The 14,035-nt window shown below is 44.5% G+C and overlaps 1 protein-coding gene across 3 annotated transcripts in view; it reads right to left on the reverse strand.

The window, feature by feature from the left end:
* Positions 1-6,517, reverse strand: part of LOC106546170 (excitatory amino acid transporter 1) — a 35,741-nt gene extending 29,224 nt beyond the window's left edge. For all 3 annotated transcript variants that reach the window (XM_087701942.1, XM_087701935.1, XM_014062957.2), the window contains exon 1: positions 6,074-6,517. The gene's annotated coding sequence lies outside the window, so the exon portion shown is untranslated. The remainder of the gene's footprint in view (positions 1-6,073) is intronic.
* Between the last annotated feature and the right edge of the window lie 7,518 nt (positions 6,518-14,035).

Raw genomic sequence — 14,035 nt, forward strand, 5'->3', positions numbered from 1 at the left:
TATGAACTACCCAACCAACCATGTATAAATCTAATGTTTTGGTGGCCCTGTCTTAATCAGATGCCCCAGGAAATGATTTATTTCAATCATAAAATGTGTAATTAGAAAAGGCTTTGGGACACTTAGAGATATAGTAGAGATGCATGATGAATTTTAAACACTTAAAAAGAATAAAACATTAAAGGTCTAGATTGGATAAGAATGTTTTGAATTGCTTCCTGAATTATAATAAAGTGCGAACATGCGTCAATTCCACTGTCAGTATGTTCCCTAATATGGGACTTAAGCCAAATCAAACAGAATTAGCTGTTAATTTTATTTATTGCAAAATCCACGAAGGTGCCCTACTGATGTCTTTAGAGTGAGGGCCAGACTGAAGGGTGATCCTGTGGCTAGCTTAGGCCTAACCCACATGTAACTTTCTATACTGTTGTCAGCACCTTCACCGAGACAATTCTTTGGATTGCAAGAACTTGGGAAATACATAACTGTTTTAATGAGATGGATACAGGGCTGCATTCATGCACTTTCTTGTCTCAGGGTGCTCTTTTAGAAATGAAACTGAATCAGAATAGAGCTGGAAGGGACCTTGGAGGTCTTCTAGACCAGCCCCCTGCTCAAGCCGGAGATCCTATACCATTTCAGACAAGTTACTCCCCAGTCTCTTCTTAAAAACCTTCATTGATGAGTACCCACAACCGTCTGAAAGCAAGTCATTCCACTGGTTAATTGTCTCACTGTTAGGAAATTTTTCCTTAGTTCTAGGTTGCTTCTTTCCTTGATTAGTTTCAATCCATTGTTTCTTGTCTTGACTTCTGGTGCTTTGGAAAATAGGTTGACTTCTTCTTTGTGGCAGCTCCTCAAATATTGGAACACTGTTATCATGTCGCCCGTAGTCTTTTTTTTTTAGTAGACTAAACACACCCAATTCCTGCAACTGTTCTTCATAGGTTTTAGTCTCCAGGCCTTTGATCATCTTAGTTGCTTTTCTTTGCACCTTTTCCAAAATCTCAACATCTTTTTGGAATCACTCTACTGCTGGCCTGCTCACCTATATATTTCTCCCCCACTCCTTTTATTTTTTGGATTGCCAGAAAATAAAAAAGATGCTTTCCTACTATTTTACAGTAAGAAAGGAAATAGCTTGTACTTCCAAGGCTGAAAGTTGAACTACAGAGATGGCTTTAGGGAAGGAACTGGCAGTTAACAAAACATGATTTAATCCTAGAAAAAGAATATTAAAAAGAAAGTTCATCTGACTCCACCTTAGCTCTCTTGCGCAGGAGGAGGGAGGGAGAGAAAATGCAGTTACTTCTTCAAGGTCATCTTTATAATTTTCTACCCTCCCAAAGCTTTTCGTTGTGACCTATGGAGTTTTCTCCAACTGTGCTGAATTTCTGAGGCTTATCATTTTGAGGCAAAAAAAACACCTATTTTAAACTAAAATAAAATAAAAAATATTTTACTCTCCCAGTAAGGCTCTAAATCCACTCAAACCCCATCCTTGTTCTATGTGTGTATCCAAAGATTTTGCTATGATCCCAATTACTTCACCCTTTGACCCAAAAAATAGTTTGTTAGGGCCGCCCAAAAATGCAAGGGATACTTGGTACTTTGTACCAATTGTGTTACTGTAATTCCGGAAAATGTTCCTTTAATCTCCTAAGAGCCACAACTTTTTCCACACGCGATACAAGCAACCTTGTTTCGTGTGGTCTGTGGTTTAAGCTGTATTGCAGAATCTTAGCTCCTTTGTCATTCTTTTCTGAAAACCAAATCCCAGACTGTTTAGAAAAAACTGAGATAATAAACCAGTTTGGCGCTCCAGAACATGTCCCATCCTGAACACTATCCAGTGCTATTTATTTTTTTGGCATTTCAAGTTAAATGCAGTGTCGAGTTCTGATTTTTCCACATCTCTACAATAACCCTGAGAAGCAGAATCTGAATGTTCCCATTAGAGGCTGTGAGGGGAGAGGAGAGGAATTCTCCAGCAGCAAAGAATGGTGTACAAAGGGCACCTCTGAGCATGTTAATATGAGAGAGAGACAGAGAGACCCCTGGGATCTAAAATTACAGTATAAGACGCACAGAGCTGCTAGAGCTTGCCAGTTCTTTTTGCAAAAATTAATCACTAGCAAATCCCTTGCCAAAGGCAGCCTTTAACAGACTTGAAATGTAACAGACACACCTACTTGGACCAAGGCCCACCTCAGACAGATATTTCCACTCTAAAAATAAATAAATAAACACAAAAGCAGGGATCGTACTCCTCCTTTGCCAAACCAAGGCCCACTCACTCTGCCTGTCTGGATTCAACCCCCTGCATCAATTTCTCTCCCTCCCGGTCAGACTGAAACTGCCCGAACAAGAACTCTACTCAGAGAGTGAAAGACTATCTTTGGTTACTGGAATGATTCAGAGCCTTGTATCAGTTTGCAGAACACAGCCAATTCTATTATTACAGCAAATATAACGCAATGTCTGTGCACGTGGTTGGTTTTGGGTTTTTTTTTTTGCCTTTGTGCAACTGTAGCTTCAAGCTTCAGTCCATGGGGCCAGAAAGTATTCTTCACTGAAGATGGGAGGGAAAAACTTGATGGTCAAGACAGGCAACACTAAGGCACAGATAGTTTTAGGGTTTCTCAAACTTGGCAACTTTAAAATGCATGGACTTCAACTCTCAGATTTCCTCAGCTTAGCATGGCTGTCTGGGGAATTCTGGGAGTTGAAGTTCACAGGTCTTAAAGGGGCCAAGGTTGGAAACCATGTTTTAGGGTCTCCTTTTATAAGCCCATTCTTGCCTCTATATGTTTGCACTTACAATATGCATTTTAGGTAGAACAGGGATGGATAATATGTCACCCCATGTAGTTTTCTACAATACTGGTGGAATTTTCCACAATACTGTCATTAGTGACAAAGCTCCAAAGAATGCCACTGCAGATTTTAGGTAGAATAGAATAGAATAGAACAGAAGAATGGAATGGAATGGAATAGAATAGAAGAATGGAATGAAATAGAATACAAGAATGGAATGGAATGGAATGGAAGAGAAGAGAATAGCATAGCATAGAACAGAACAGAACAGAATAATGGAATAGAAGAGAATAGAAGGATTTAATATACATGTTCTGAGACCCAGTTTGGTGTAATAATTAAGGCATCAGAGGAGAAACTGATAGACTGAATTTTAATCTTGCCTTGGGCGCAAAAGTGACCACCGGGTGACCTCGGGCCAGTCATTTCCTCTCAACCCCAGGAAGGAGGCAATGACAACCCGTTTCTGAAAAACCTTGCCAAGAAAATTGCAGGGATTTGCCTTGACAGACTTCAAGAATTTGGCATGGTTGTATGGAAAAAATAATAATGTACATGTTAAGGAAGGAGGGGGAAAAAACCCCACTTCCCCAAAAAGTGCGGTAGGGGGGGGGGAGCCTGACTTCTCTGTAATGATATTATTACATCATGCTCAGTTTCCTGCAAACTTTGTCACAGTTTAAAAAATAGGGGGGAAATACTCTGGATTCTAAATGGCTGTTCAGGTGCCTTTACAGTTCTTGTTCAGTGATGGAAAGCCTGTTTTGCTTGTCAAAAGTGTCTCAATCCATCCCACATTAGCAGTTACAGGAACTGGGCATGGCTAGTCTAGTGAAGAGAAGGACCAGGGAAGAGACATGATATCAGTCTTCCAATATTTGAGGGGCTGCCACGGAGAGGAGGGGGTCAAGCTATTTTTCAAAGCACCTGAAGGCCAGACAAGGAATAATGGACGGAAATGGACCAAGAAGAGATTCAACCTAGAAAGGAGGAGAAATTTTCTGACGGTGGGAGCAATCAACCAATGGAACAGAAGTGGCCTTCGGAGGTGGTGGGAGCTTCATCAGTGCAGGCTTTCAAGGAGAGACTGGACTGCCATCTGTCAGCAATGATGTAGGGTCTCCTACTTGGGCGGGGGGGGGGGGGGTTGGACTAGATCAGGTTCTCCAACCTTGGCAACTTTAAGCATGGTGGACTTCAACTCCATCAGGTTTAAAGTTGCCAAGGTTGGAGACCCCTGGACTAGATGACCTACAAGGGCCCTTCCAACTCTGTTAATCTGTCTGTAGTCTGTTAATCTTGTTTGCTTGTTTGCTTGGTCCTGTGTTCAGTCTTAGGAATCACCATCTTGAGGAACATCAGTTCCTACTGCTGGAAACGCCTTGGAAAAAAGATGAAACTTCCCCAATTTGGTGCTGTCCTGCTGAGAGGGATACAGGTAGTCCTCGACTTACAACAGTCCATTTAGTGACTGTTTGAAGTTACAACATCACTGAAAAAAGTGACTTATGACAGTTTTTCACACCGTCATGTGATTTACATTCAGATGCTTGACAACTGACTCACACTTGTGACGGTTATGTTATCCCGGAATCATGCGATTGCCTTTTGTGATCTTCTGGCAAGCAAAGTCAATCAGGAAACCAGATTCACTTAACCACAGTCTTACTAATTTAACAGCTGCAGCAATTCAGTTCACAAATGTGGCAAGAAAAAGTCATAAAATGGAGCAAAACTCAACAAATTTCTTATTCAACAACATCAATTTTGGGCTCAATTGTAGTTGTAAGCTGAGGACTGCCTGTATAGGTAGGTAGTCCTTGAATTATGACTACAATTGGGACTAGAATTTCTGTTGCTAAGCAAAGTGGTTGTTAAGTGAGCCCAACTTGATTTTACAACCCTTTTTGCCATAGTTGTTAAATGAGTAAATGCAATTGTTAGGTGAATCATGAGGTCATTAATCAAATCCGGCTTCCCTGATTGGCTTTTGCCTGACAGAAGCCAGCTGGGAAGCTCACAAATGGTGGCCATATGAACCCAGGATGCTGAAACTTGTGGAAGTAGGAATGGATTTCCAGAGGGGGGAAAAATTGCAGACTACAGGAACCATTTGCACTACTCAGGTGACCCTGAGGACACAGATAAACCTCCAAGTCCTTCAATGACCCTCTAAAAGGATGCAAATGACCAGCTGTCTGCAAGGAGTATAAATCCTTCCATTCCCCACTATCCTCTCAGAACTGAAGAAGTTTCTTGGATGAGAAGAAAAAACAAGGAAGTCCAGTTGCCTCCTGAAAATTGGGACAATGTATGTACATCCAATTTCTACAACCTGGTAGTTGGAAGCTTCCACATCTGGAGAAGACCAGGTTGAGAAAGTCAAGAGTAGAAGTACAGGGTTGGCTGGACTAAAAGCTCCAAATTAATAGAAGGGATTCATGGCTATTAGCCTTGATGGCAGGGTAGCTGCTTCCAAAGGCCATCCGCTAGGAGACTAGTGGGGCTTCCTTGGCCAGTTGGATTGACCACTGTCAGAACAGATGGAGCAGAGAGCCAATCTTGCACTGCTCACCATCATATCGTCTTTAACAAGGAGTGGAATAAAGTGGCCATAACGGGAAGCGGGCAAGGACTGCAGTCCCCTACCATCAAAAGCTACAGAAAGGGAAACACGCACATACACGCACACTTAAAGAATTGGCTAGGAAAACCCTACCAGCCTTGCTATCTGAGCTCCCAGGAGTCCGATGTGGAGGAAGCCCCAGGGGGATATTACACACTCATAACGAATACCCACTTGCGAGCAGAGGCCAGGCTGACCTAAATCTGGAGAGGAAGGGCGAAATTCCTCTGCGTGCCTCAAAGGAAGCGTGTGCAAAATCCAGTTCCACTTTCTCTTGGGAGAGGAATTTTATTATTATTAATTTTTTTTGGGGGGGGGGAGCTCGGGTGCCGCTTGCGTTCCCCATTCGGGGGCTTCTCCGAAGGCCATTCGCATCGCTGGACGGAGAAAAGCAAGCAGGCGACCCCCTACCCACCCATAGTCCTACCTGCCACCCCTTCCCCTCCCCGAACCCAGCGTCTCCCTCGCCCATTCCATATGGAGTCTCCACGCGGACTTTCGCACCCCAATACAATCGGTTCCGTTCCCCCGCGGTGCGCGCAACGCCCGTTTCCCACCCCCAAAAAACCGAGGAAACACGGCTTTCCCCCCCTCCTCATCCCTCTCCCGCCGCATTTCGCCACTTGCCTTAGCAAACGTGTGAAGGGGCCTGGGGATTCCGCACGGCAGCAGCAACGGGGCTGGGAAAAGAAGGGGAGGGGGCGGGATGGTTTCCCCTGCCCTTTTCTTACAGTGGGAAGGGGGCGCTTCACCCAGATCTAGCGGGATGCGTATTGGGTGGGTGGAGGGGGGCGCGCTGATCACTCTCCACCGCTGGCCCGGTTGCTACGGTTTTCGCGTGTTCCGGCGGCGTGCCTCCCTGCAAAGCTTTCACTCGCGCTCCACGCTTTCCACGTGGACCAGCCGACGCCTCTCCGCCTCTCCAGATCGGTCTGCCGCCTTAGATCCCCGCCGCAGCCGCCTGAGCGCTCGTTTGCCCACGTCTGCCTTCTGTTGCTCTTCCACTCGCTTGGTGACCGGGATCGCGGCTTGGCTAGCGCGGGGAGAATAATTCGATATCATTGGCCACGCAAGGCGGGCGGGAACACGAGGGCGGCGATCGCGGCCGATTTCTCTCTCTCTCAGCGCAAAGCGGCTTACCACCACCACCACCCTCAGCGCGCCTCCGCCTCCGCCTGGCGCAACCGGGAGGATTGCAGGGCTCGAATGGAGCCGCAGTGCGAAGACGCTGGAGGCGATGGCGAGGAGCCTCTGAGTGTAAGCAGAGCGCCCTTGCTCCAAAGCCGCAGGAGGGATCCTCCGATCCCATCCTTCAAGAAAAAGGGATCGGCCCACTCCGAGGCCAAAGGTTCAGGGGAACAAGCGCTGCCTCTGTTCCCGTGCATCCGGGCCTGTTTTCAAAATGTTGAGACCCTCCCCTCCCCTTAAGAACATCCGCGAGTATGTGCAAAAAAAACCCCACACCAGCGCCACAGGCGAGTGTCCGGATTTGGGGGGAAATATGGCGGCGGCCTCGAAGCTGTTCCTTTCAGCCTTATGAAATCCCGGCTGTCGGACGAAGTGCTGGAGCATCCTCTGTTTTGTAAGTGAAGATTAACACGCGGTGCGTTTTGGGTTGGAACTTGTGGTTTGCCTTCTGTCCAAGGCTTAAGCTAAATGGTGCCCATACATCTGCCCGACATATGGCAAAACATTTTGTGCCCGTATAGGCCTTACCAGCCACCTGTGGACACATCATGGACATCCTCACAACCTGTTAGATATCAAGGTCCTCTTCGAACACGATGGACGAACTAGCATCATCATCAAGCTGTATGATATAATGGGACATGGTTTTCTGAATCACACTCAGCTGGGTGAATCACAATAAGGGATGAAAAAGTATGTTTACAAACCATACTTCCTGGGTTTGCACAGTAAAACACAAATGCAAGATGTACTTTTGCTTGCCGTGTTGTGTGAACTCAGCCATGGTGGTTTACTCAACAAACCACAATTAAACCAGCCATGATCTGACATGTGCATAAGCGCACCACCGTGCCTAATGTCCCTGTCCTACTGTCCCCATCTATTTCTATTCATTTCTTTCGGTTATATCCATGTTTATATTTATACCTGCTATCTTGCACATGTTTGACAAACTAATAAATACAGATACAATTGTGAGCCAAGTCAACAAGTGATTCCTTTGAAATGTTTGATAACACGAGCTTTTTGCAAAGTTTCCTAGAATCTGAAATGTCACAGAGGAGAAAGAATTGGAATTTGCAGACGTGTTCAGGAGAAAAGGATTCCACAGAATTTCATATTGTAAGAGACTCCAAGAATTTTTTCCATCAGAGAAAGTTATCTGATCCTCTTATTTTGCCACCCAGCCATCACCGGGGTGGGAGGTGTGTGTGTGTGTATCTGCTGACAGTCCCTGAAAGCAGGAACAAGTACATTATGATTGGTTATCACCTACATTATGGTTGCTTATCACCACGCACAAAAGGTTCTTGCCCAATTCAAATCTTGCAGCAGCCCTCCCTCTTTTCAAAACAAATAGAGCTGATGCAATTTCCTCTTCCTTAACAGCTCTGCCCAGACAACCTAGCCAGGGATAGGACTGAGCACTCACACCCCAATAGTGAGGATATAGTGGAATGGGCTGAAGAGACTTTATCTAGTGTTGATTATCAGTAGCTCTGAGAAGTTCTTGGTGTTCTCTGAGCTTGACTGTTTGCTTGCCAATGTTTCATAACCTAACCAGGCAACATCGGTAAGACTCTATCTACTTCCAAAGCCAGGCAGATTATGGAGTGTATAGAAAAAGTTACTTAATCACTTTTTGGGGGATGGGCATACGAGTAGAGCACACTTTTTAATGTATCCTCTAGTACCATGATGGCAAACCACAGGCAGCCCACGGAGCCATATTGCCTGGCACTCCAGCCATCAGCTGATTTTTAGGCTTCCAGAGGGCCAGGGAAAGCTGTTTTCGCCCTCCCCAGGCTTCAGGAAAGCCTCCGGAGCCTGTGGAGAAGGAAAAATGGCCCCAACGGGCCAACTGGAAGTTTGGGAACAAACTTCTGGTTGACCCATTGGGCCTGTTTTTTGCCCTGCCCAGCCTCCGGAGGCTTTCCTGAAGCCTGGGGAGGGCAAAACATGGCCCCAACAGGCCAACTGGAAGTTTGGAAACGATTTGTTTCCGGGAGCCCGGGGGAGGCCGTTTTCGCCCTCTTCAGGCTTCAGAAAGCCTCCGGAGTCTGGGGAGGGGTCATGCATGCATGTGCAAGGGGTGGTGGACAAAGAGGATTGAATTGGTGTGGGCACACATGCGTGCATGATAGCACACACGAGCACAATGTTGGCACGCGGTAAGAAAAAGGTTCACCATCCCTGCTCTAGTAGAAGGTACAAGGTAGTCCTCAGCTCACGACGGTTTGTTTAGTGACCGTTCAGTTACAACGGCACTGACAATTTTTTCAGAGTTACAACCTTCATAGCATGTGATCAAAGTTCAGATGCTTGGCAACTGGCTCACTGTTGCTGTGTCCTGGGGTCGGGTGGTCACCTTTTGTGACCTTTTGACAATCAAAGTCAGTGGGGAAGCCAGATTCTCTTAACAACTCAAGTTCCTAACTTATCATCTGCAGTTGATAAGATTGTGGCCAGAAAAGTTGTGAAATGGGGCAAAATTCACTTAACAGAGCCCTCAGCAGAACAACAACAGAAATATTTGTGCTCAATTGAGGTCATAAGTTGAGGACAACCTGTACTCTCTTAGGTGAGGCATTCTTTTTGTCAAGAAAGAGAAATTCCTATTGTTAGAAGTTGCTAAATGATGGCGTCATTTAAGCATCATTTGTTGATCAAATCAATCAGTCCAGCAGGTTAAGTAATTTCTGTTTGCTCAATTTCAGATATCCTCCTTTTTTCGTTCAGCTGCTCTTTCTTGCATCTCTGACTGAAAGTTTCAGTGGGACACACTATGCTAAGTCACGCTTTCAGTTCACAAACCAGGAACAAATTTGTTTTTAAACGACGATTTGCTACCCTTAAACAAACTCAATCTTCCTGACTTTGTTTTTCCATTATGCTGAGGCCAAACCGAGTGCATTAAATGCTTCATGTAGTGTGTGACCCAAGAGAGGGGAAAACCCTTTTCGTAAGTGGATGCAATTTCAAAATAAATCATCGTGCTCATAAAGCAGACTCAGCTATGTCTGGTATTAACCATGGGTAGATCAGCTGTAAAGCCAGACCAGATGGCATAGCCAATAGAAGCTCACCCCGCTTTTTTATTTATGGCTCTTTTGGTCGGCATCCCAGTCATGTGTGCAATGAATGGCTGGCCAACTTGAGGCTTCCTGAATTTTGCATGCGCGTGAGAGAAGGAATATGTATGTTTTTGCAATCTGGGTTACAAAAGGTCAAGTAGCTGTAAGACTCTTAAGTGGCATCTGAACTACGGTACACATACTAGGAGAAGGTTAAACCCAATCTTTCCTATCTCTCATATATTTACCTGCCAGATTGTGTTTATGTGAAGAAAAAATATATAGAAGAGATGTTGCACTGTTGCCCCAAAAATAAGACAGGGTCTTATTTTCTTTTGATCCCTGAAATAAGCACTTGGCCCTATTTTCGGGGAGGCCTTATTATTTTTGAGGTGCCAGAGCCAGTGAGCATGGCGGCAAACAACAGGCTGCTGCTGTGTTGCAATATTTTGGGGGGAGGGCTTATTTTAGCGCATATGCTCAAAAGCCTGATTGGGCTTATTATCTGGGGAGGTCTTATTTTCAGGGGAACAGGGTACTTGGAAATGACCCAGTTTTGCAATCAACGCAATCCACTCCTGTCTATCAGTCCGGAAGCTGAGATCATCCAGAGTTTAACCTGGATGTATAGAGCTAGTTTTAGGGAAAAATTGTTTCAAACTATAGTTAAGGGACCTGCCCCAACCCATAATTAAAGTGCAGATGATGCAAACTGACCATGTTTGCAGGACTAACTGTGCTGTTTGTATCCTTACAATTTATATTGATATTGATAAGTTTCCTGATTGCTTATTTGTACTCTATGACTATCAGCCAATGTCGGCTGGTGACTCCCCCGGGGGAGGGCCTTCTCTGTTGCAGCTCCGGCCCTCTGGAACGAGCTCCCTGTTGAGATCCGGATCCTTACTACCCTCCCGGCCTTCCGCAAAGCCACCAAGTCCTGGCTGTTCCAGCAGGCTGGGGGGAGCTGAGAAGCATCTACCTCCACAGAAATTGTGAATGTTGGTTTTGTTTTTAATATGTTGTCTTTGTCTTGTTCCCCCCTTTCCCTTGTCTTTTGTAAGCCCCCCGGAGTCCTCCGGGAGTGGGCGGCATACAAGACAAATAAATAATAATAATAATAATAATAATAATAATAATAATAATAATAATAATTAAGTGTTGTAACCTTATGATTCTTGATGAAGGTATCTTGTCTTTTTATGTACAATGAGAGCATATGCACCAAAGGCAAATTCCTTGTGTGTCCAATCACACTTGGCCAATAAAGAATTCTATTCTATTCTATTCTATTCTATTCTATTCTATTCTATTATTGGTATAACCTGCAGTTCACGAAAGTTCCTGACTTTTAATAAAATTTGCTAGACAGGAAAGGCATTATCAGACTCATTAAGATTTTAGGTGATCAGTGTACCAGTTAAGAAAAAGGAGGCATATGCAAAGGAGACTCCAAATTTCAGGGAGAAGGGATTATAATGTTGGTGTCAGCAATCCACTGGAGCCATCTTTTACCTTCTTATTCAAAGTCAGGATGACTTCTAGGTCATGTCCCCTTAGAGATTCCAACCTCCGCATGTCATACATCTTGAATAAATGAAGTCCTAAAATAGATGCCAATCTGCCACAGGAGAGATGGCATGTGGGTGGCACACTTCCACGTGGTGTCACTAATTGCCAGAAGACTGGGGCTGCCGCTGTATTTTCTAGCCTTGTGTTTTCCAGCTCAAGGAGAAAGGCGGTGCTATTTTCACAACTACTGTGTCAAAAGTATGTCACTGTGACCCTTTTCCAAAGTAATCACAAAGTTTCAACATTGTAGTAGTTTTTCAAACAGGAAATGGGAGAGGTAGAGCAGCTGACTTGAAAGATTCAGCTGGAGCAGGAAAGCTGGTGTGTCTTGTTCTAGAAAATAGAATAGAATTAGAATAGAATGAAGAAGAGGAGGGGGGGAGGAGAATAGAATAGAATAACAAGAGTTGGAAGAGACCTTGGAGGTCTTCTAGTCTAACCTTCTGCGCAGGCAGGAACCCCTACACCACTTCAGACAAATGGTTATCCAACATCTTCTTTAAAAACTTCCACTGTTGGAGCATTCACAACTTCTGGAGGCAAGTCGTTCCACTGATTGATTGTTCTGTCAGGAAATTTCTTCTAGGTTGCTTCTCTCTTTGGTTAGTTTCCATCCATTGTTTCTTGTCCTGCCCTCAGGTGCTTTGGAGAATAGCTTGACTCCTTCTTCTTTGTGGCAACCCCGCAACATCAGAACACTGCTACCATGTCACCCACGGTTCCACCACAAAACCGCGGTCGACTAAAGCGCGCTCGACGAAACCGCATACCTGACGTTATCACAGCGCGACGAAAAAAGCATGCTGTGAGCGGTAAAGCTAAAATTAACGCGTAAACCTAAACCTAACCCCCCCAAACCTAACCCTAAACCTAACCCTTAACGTAACCCTAAACCTAACCCTAAACCTAACCCTTAACCTAACCCTAAACCTAACCCTAACGCTTAACGTAACCCTAAACCTAAACCTAACCCTTAACCTAACCCTAACCCTTACGTTTACGTGAATCGGCTTGCTTTAAAAGCGCTTTTTAAAGTGCCCTTTTTTCTCCGCGGTCGTTGTCGCTTTAATGGGGCGTGCTTTAGTGGACTGCGGTTTTGTCGTGCCACAGTCACCCACTAGTCCTTCTTTTTATTAAACTAGACATACCCAATTATAAGAGACTTGCATAGTTAGCTATTTTTATTTCCTTAGAAGCAAACTTAGAAGTTACTTTGAATGGGGTTTGCTATTAAAAGAAGCCCCAAAGAGAGATAACCCATCATGATAAGCTGCGGTTTAATCATGCTTTGTTGAATAAACCATTTAGGGCCCTATTGATTTTAAGTAGCAAGTTAGTATAAGTAAAGCATGCTAGATTTGCATACCGTGATAGGCCAGAAACCATGGCTTATAAACCAGAATGGTTAGGACTATATCACTGGTTAAATCACAAGCAAATCAGTCACATTTTGAGAAGTACCTAATTTGTATAAAGCAATATATTCAGGAAAGCTAACAGTTAAAACTAGTTAAAGGTAAAAGTTTCCCCTGTCCAATCATCTGCATCTCTAGGGGGCGCTGTTCATTTCTGTTTCCTAACAGAGGGAATCAATGTTGTCTCAAAATTCTTCCAAGGTCATGTGGCTGGCATGTAATACAAAATTAAAATATTTTACAAGAAAACAAAGTTACATAAGAATTATCTGATAAAAGAAGGTGGTGGCCGATACATTATTCAAGTAAAAATTACACCACCTAAGGGGCGAATAGGGACGTGGTGGCTCAGTGGCTAAGATGCTGAGCTTGTCAATCAGAAAGGTTGGCCGTTCGATGGCTCAAATCCCTAGCGCCGCGTAACGGAGTGAGCTCCCATTACTTGTCCCAGCTTCTGCCAACCTAGCAGTTCGAAAGCACGTAAAAATGCAAGTAGAAAAAAATAGGAACCACCTTTGGTGGGAAGGTAACAGCGTTCCGTGCGCCTTCGGCATTTAGTCATGCTGACCACGTGACCATGGAGATGTCTTCAGACAGCGCTGGCTCTTTGGCTTTGAAACAGAGATGAGCACTGCCCCCTAGAGTCGGGAACGACTAGCACATATGTGAGAGGGGAATCTTTACCTTTTACCTATGGGGCGAATGCTATGCTAAACAGGAAGATCTTAACTAGCTGGGTTTAAGAGGTTGAACATGGCCTTCCCACATAGGGGAAACAAAAATGAAACTCTGAGGAATCTCAGTATTCCTTATTAAAACTAATTTCCAAGCAAGGCCTGGAGCCACTGGAAAATGCTACCTTCTAAGCCTATGAGAGATACAGCAGAACCAAAAAGGACACCTTCCTTGTCTAAGGTGCACTGTATTTTTTCTAATTGGATGACTCTAGTCCCAAAACCAGACCAGGGATCAGATTTTAATGGGTTTACATAACATATTTAATCAAGGAAACCTTGACACTGAAGATATCACACCTCTGGCTTAAGAAAGGTTTCACTACAATTACAATTAAGGTTAGAGGGTTACTCCTTTCTCCACTGATGCTTTGGTCACTCTGGGCCAAATGACATCTTCCTTAGCCACTTTAATCAATGAAGGGTGAGGGCTGAGCACATGGCATGGCTTGTATTAATTGATCCCCACTGAAAATAGCAATAGCAATAGCAGTTATATACCGCTTCATAGGGCTTTCAAGGTTCAAGGTTCAAGGTTTATTACACTTGTATGCCGCCCTATTCCCGGAGGGACTCAGGGCGGCTAACAAACCGAAGGGGAAGGGA

This window comes from Thamnophis sirtalis, unplaced genomic scaffold (genome assembly GCF_051295495.1).
Source record: "Thamnophis sirtalis isolate CommonGarterSnake01/CBP01778 unplaced genomic scaffold, rThaSir2_p1.2 scaffold_1, whole genome shotgun sequence".
Taxonomy (NCBI): Eukaryota; Metazoa; Chordata; class Lepidosauria; order Squamata; family Natricidae; genus Thamnophis; species Thamnophis sirtalis.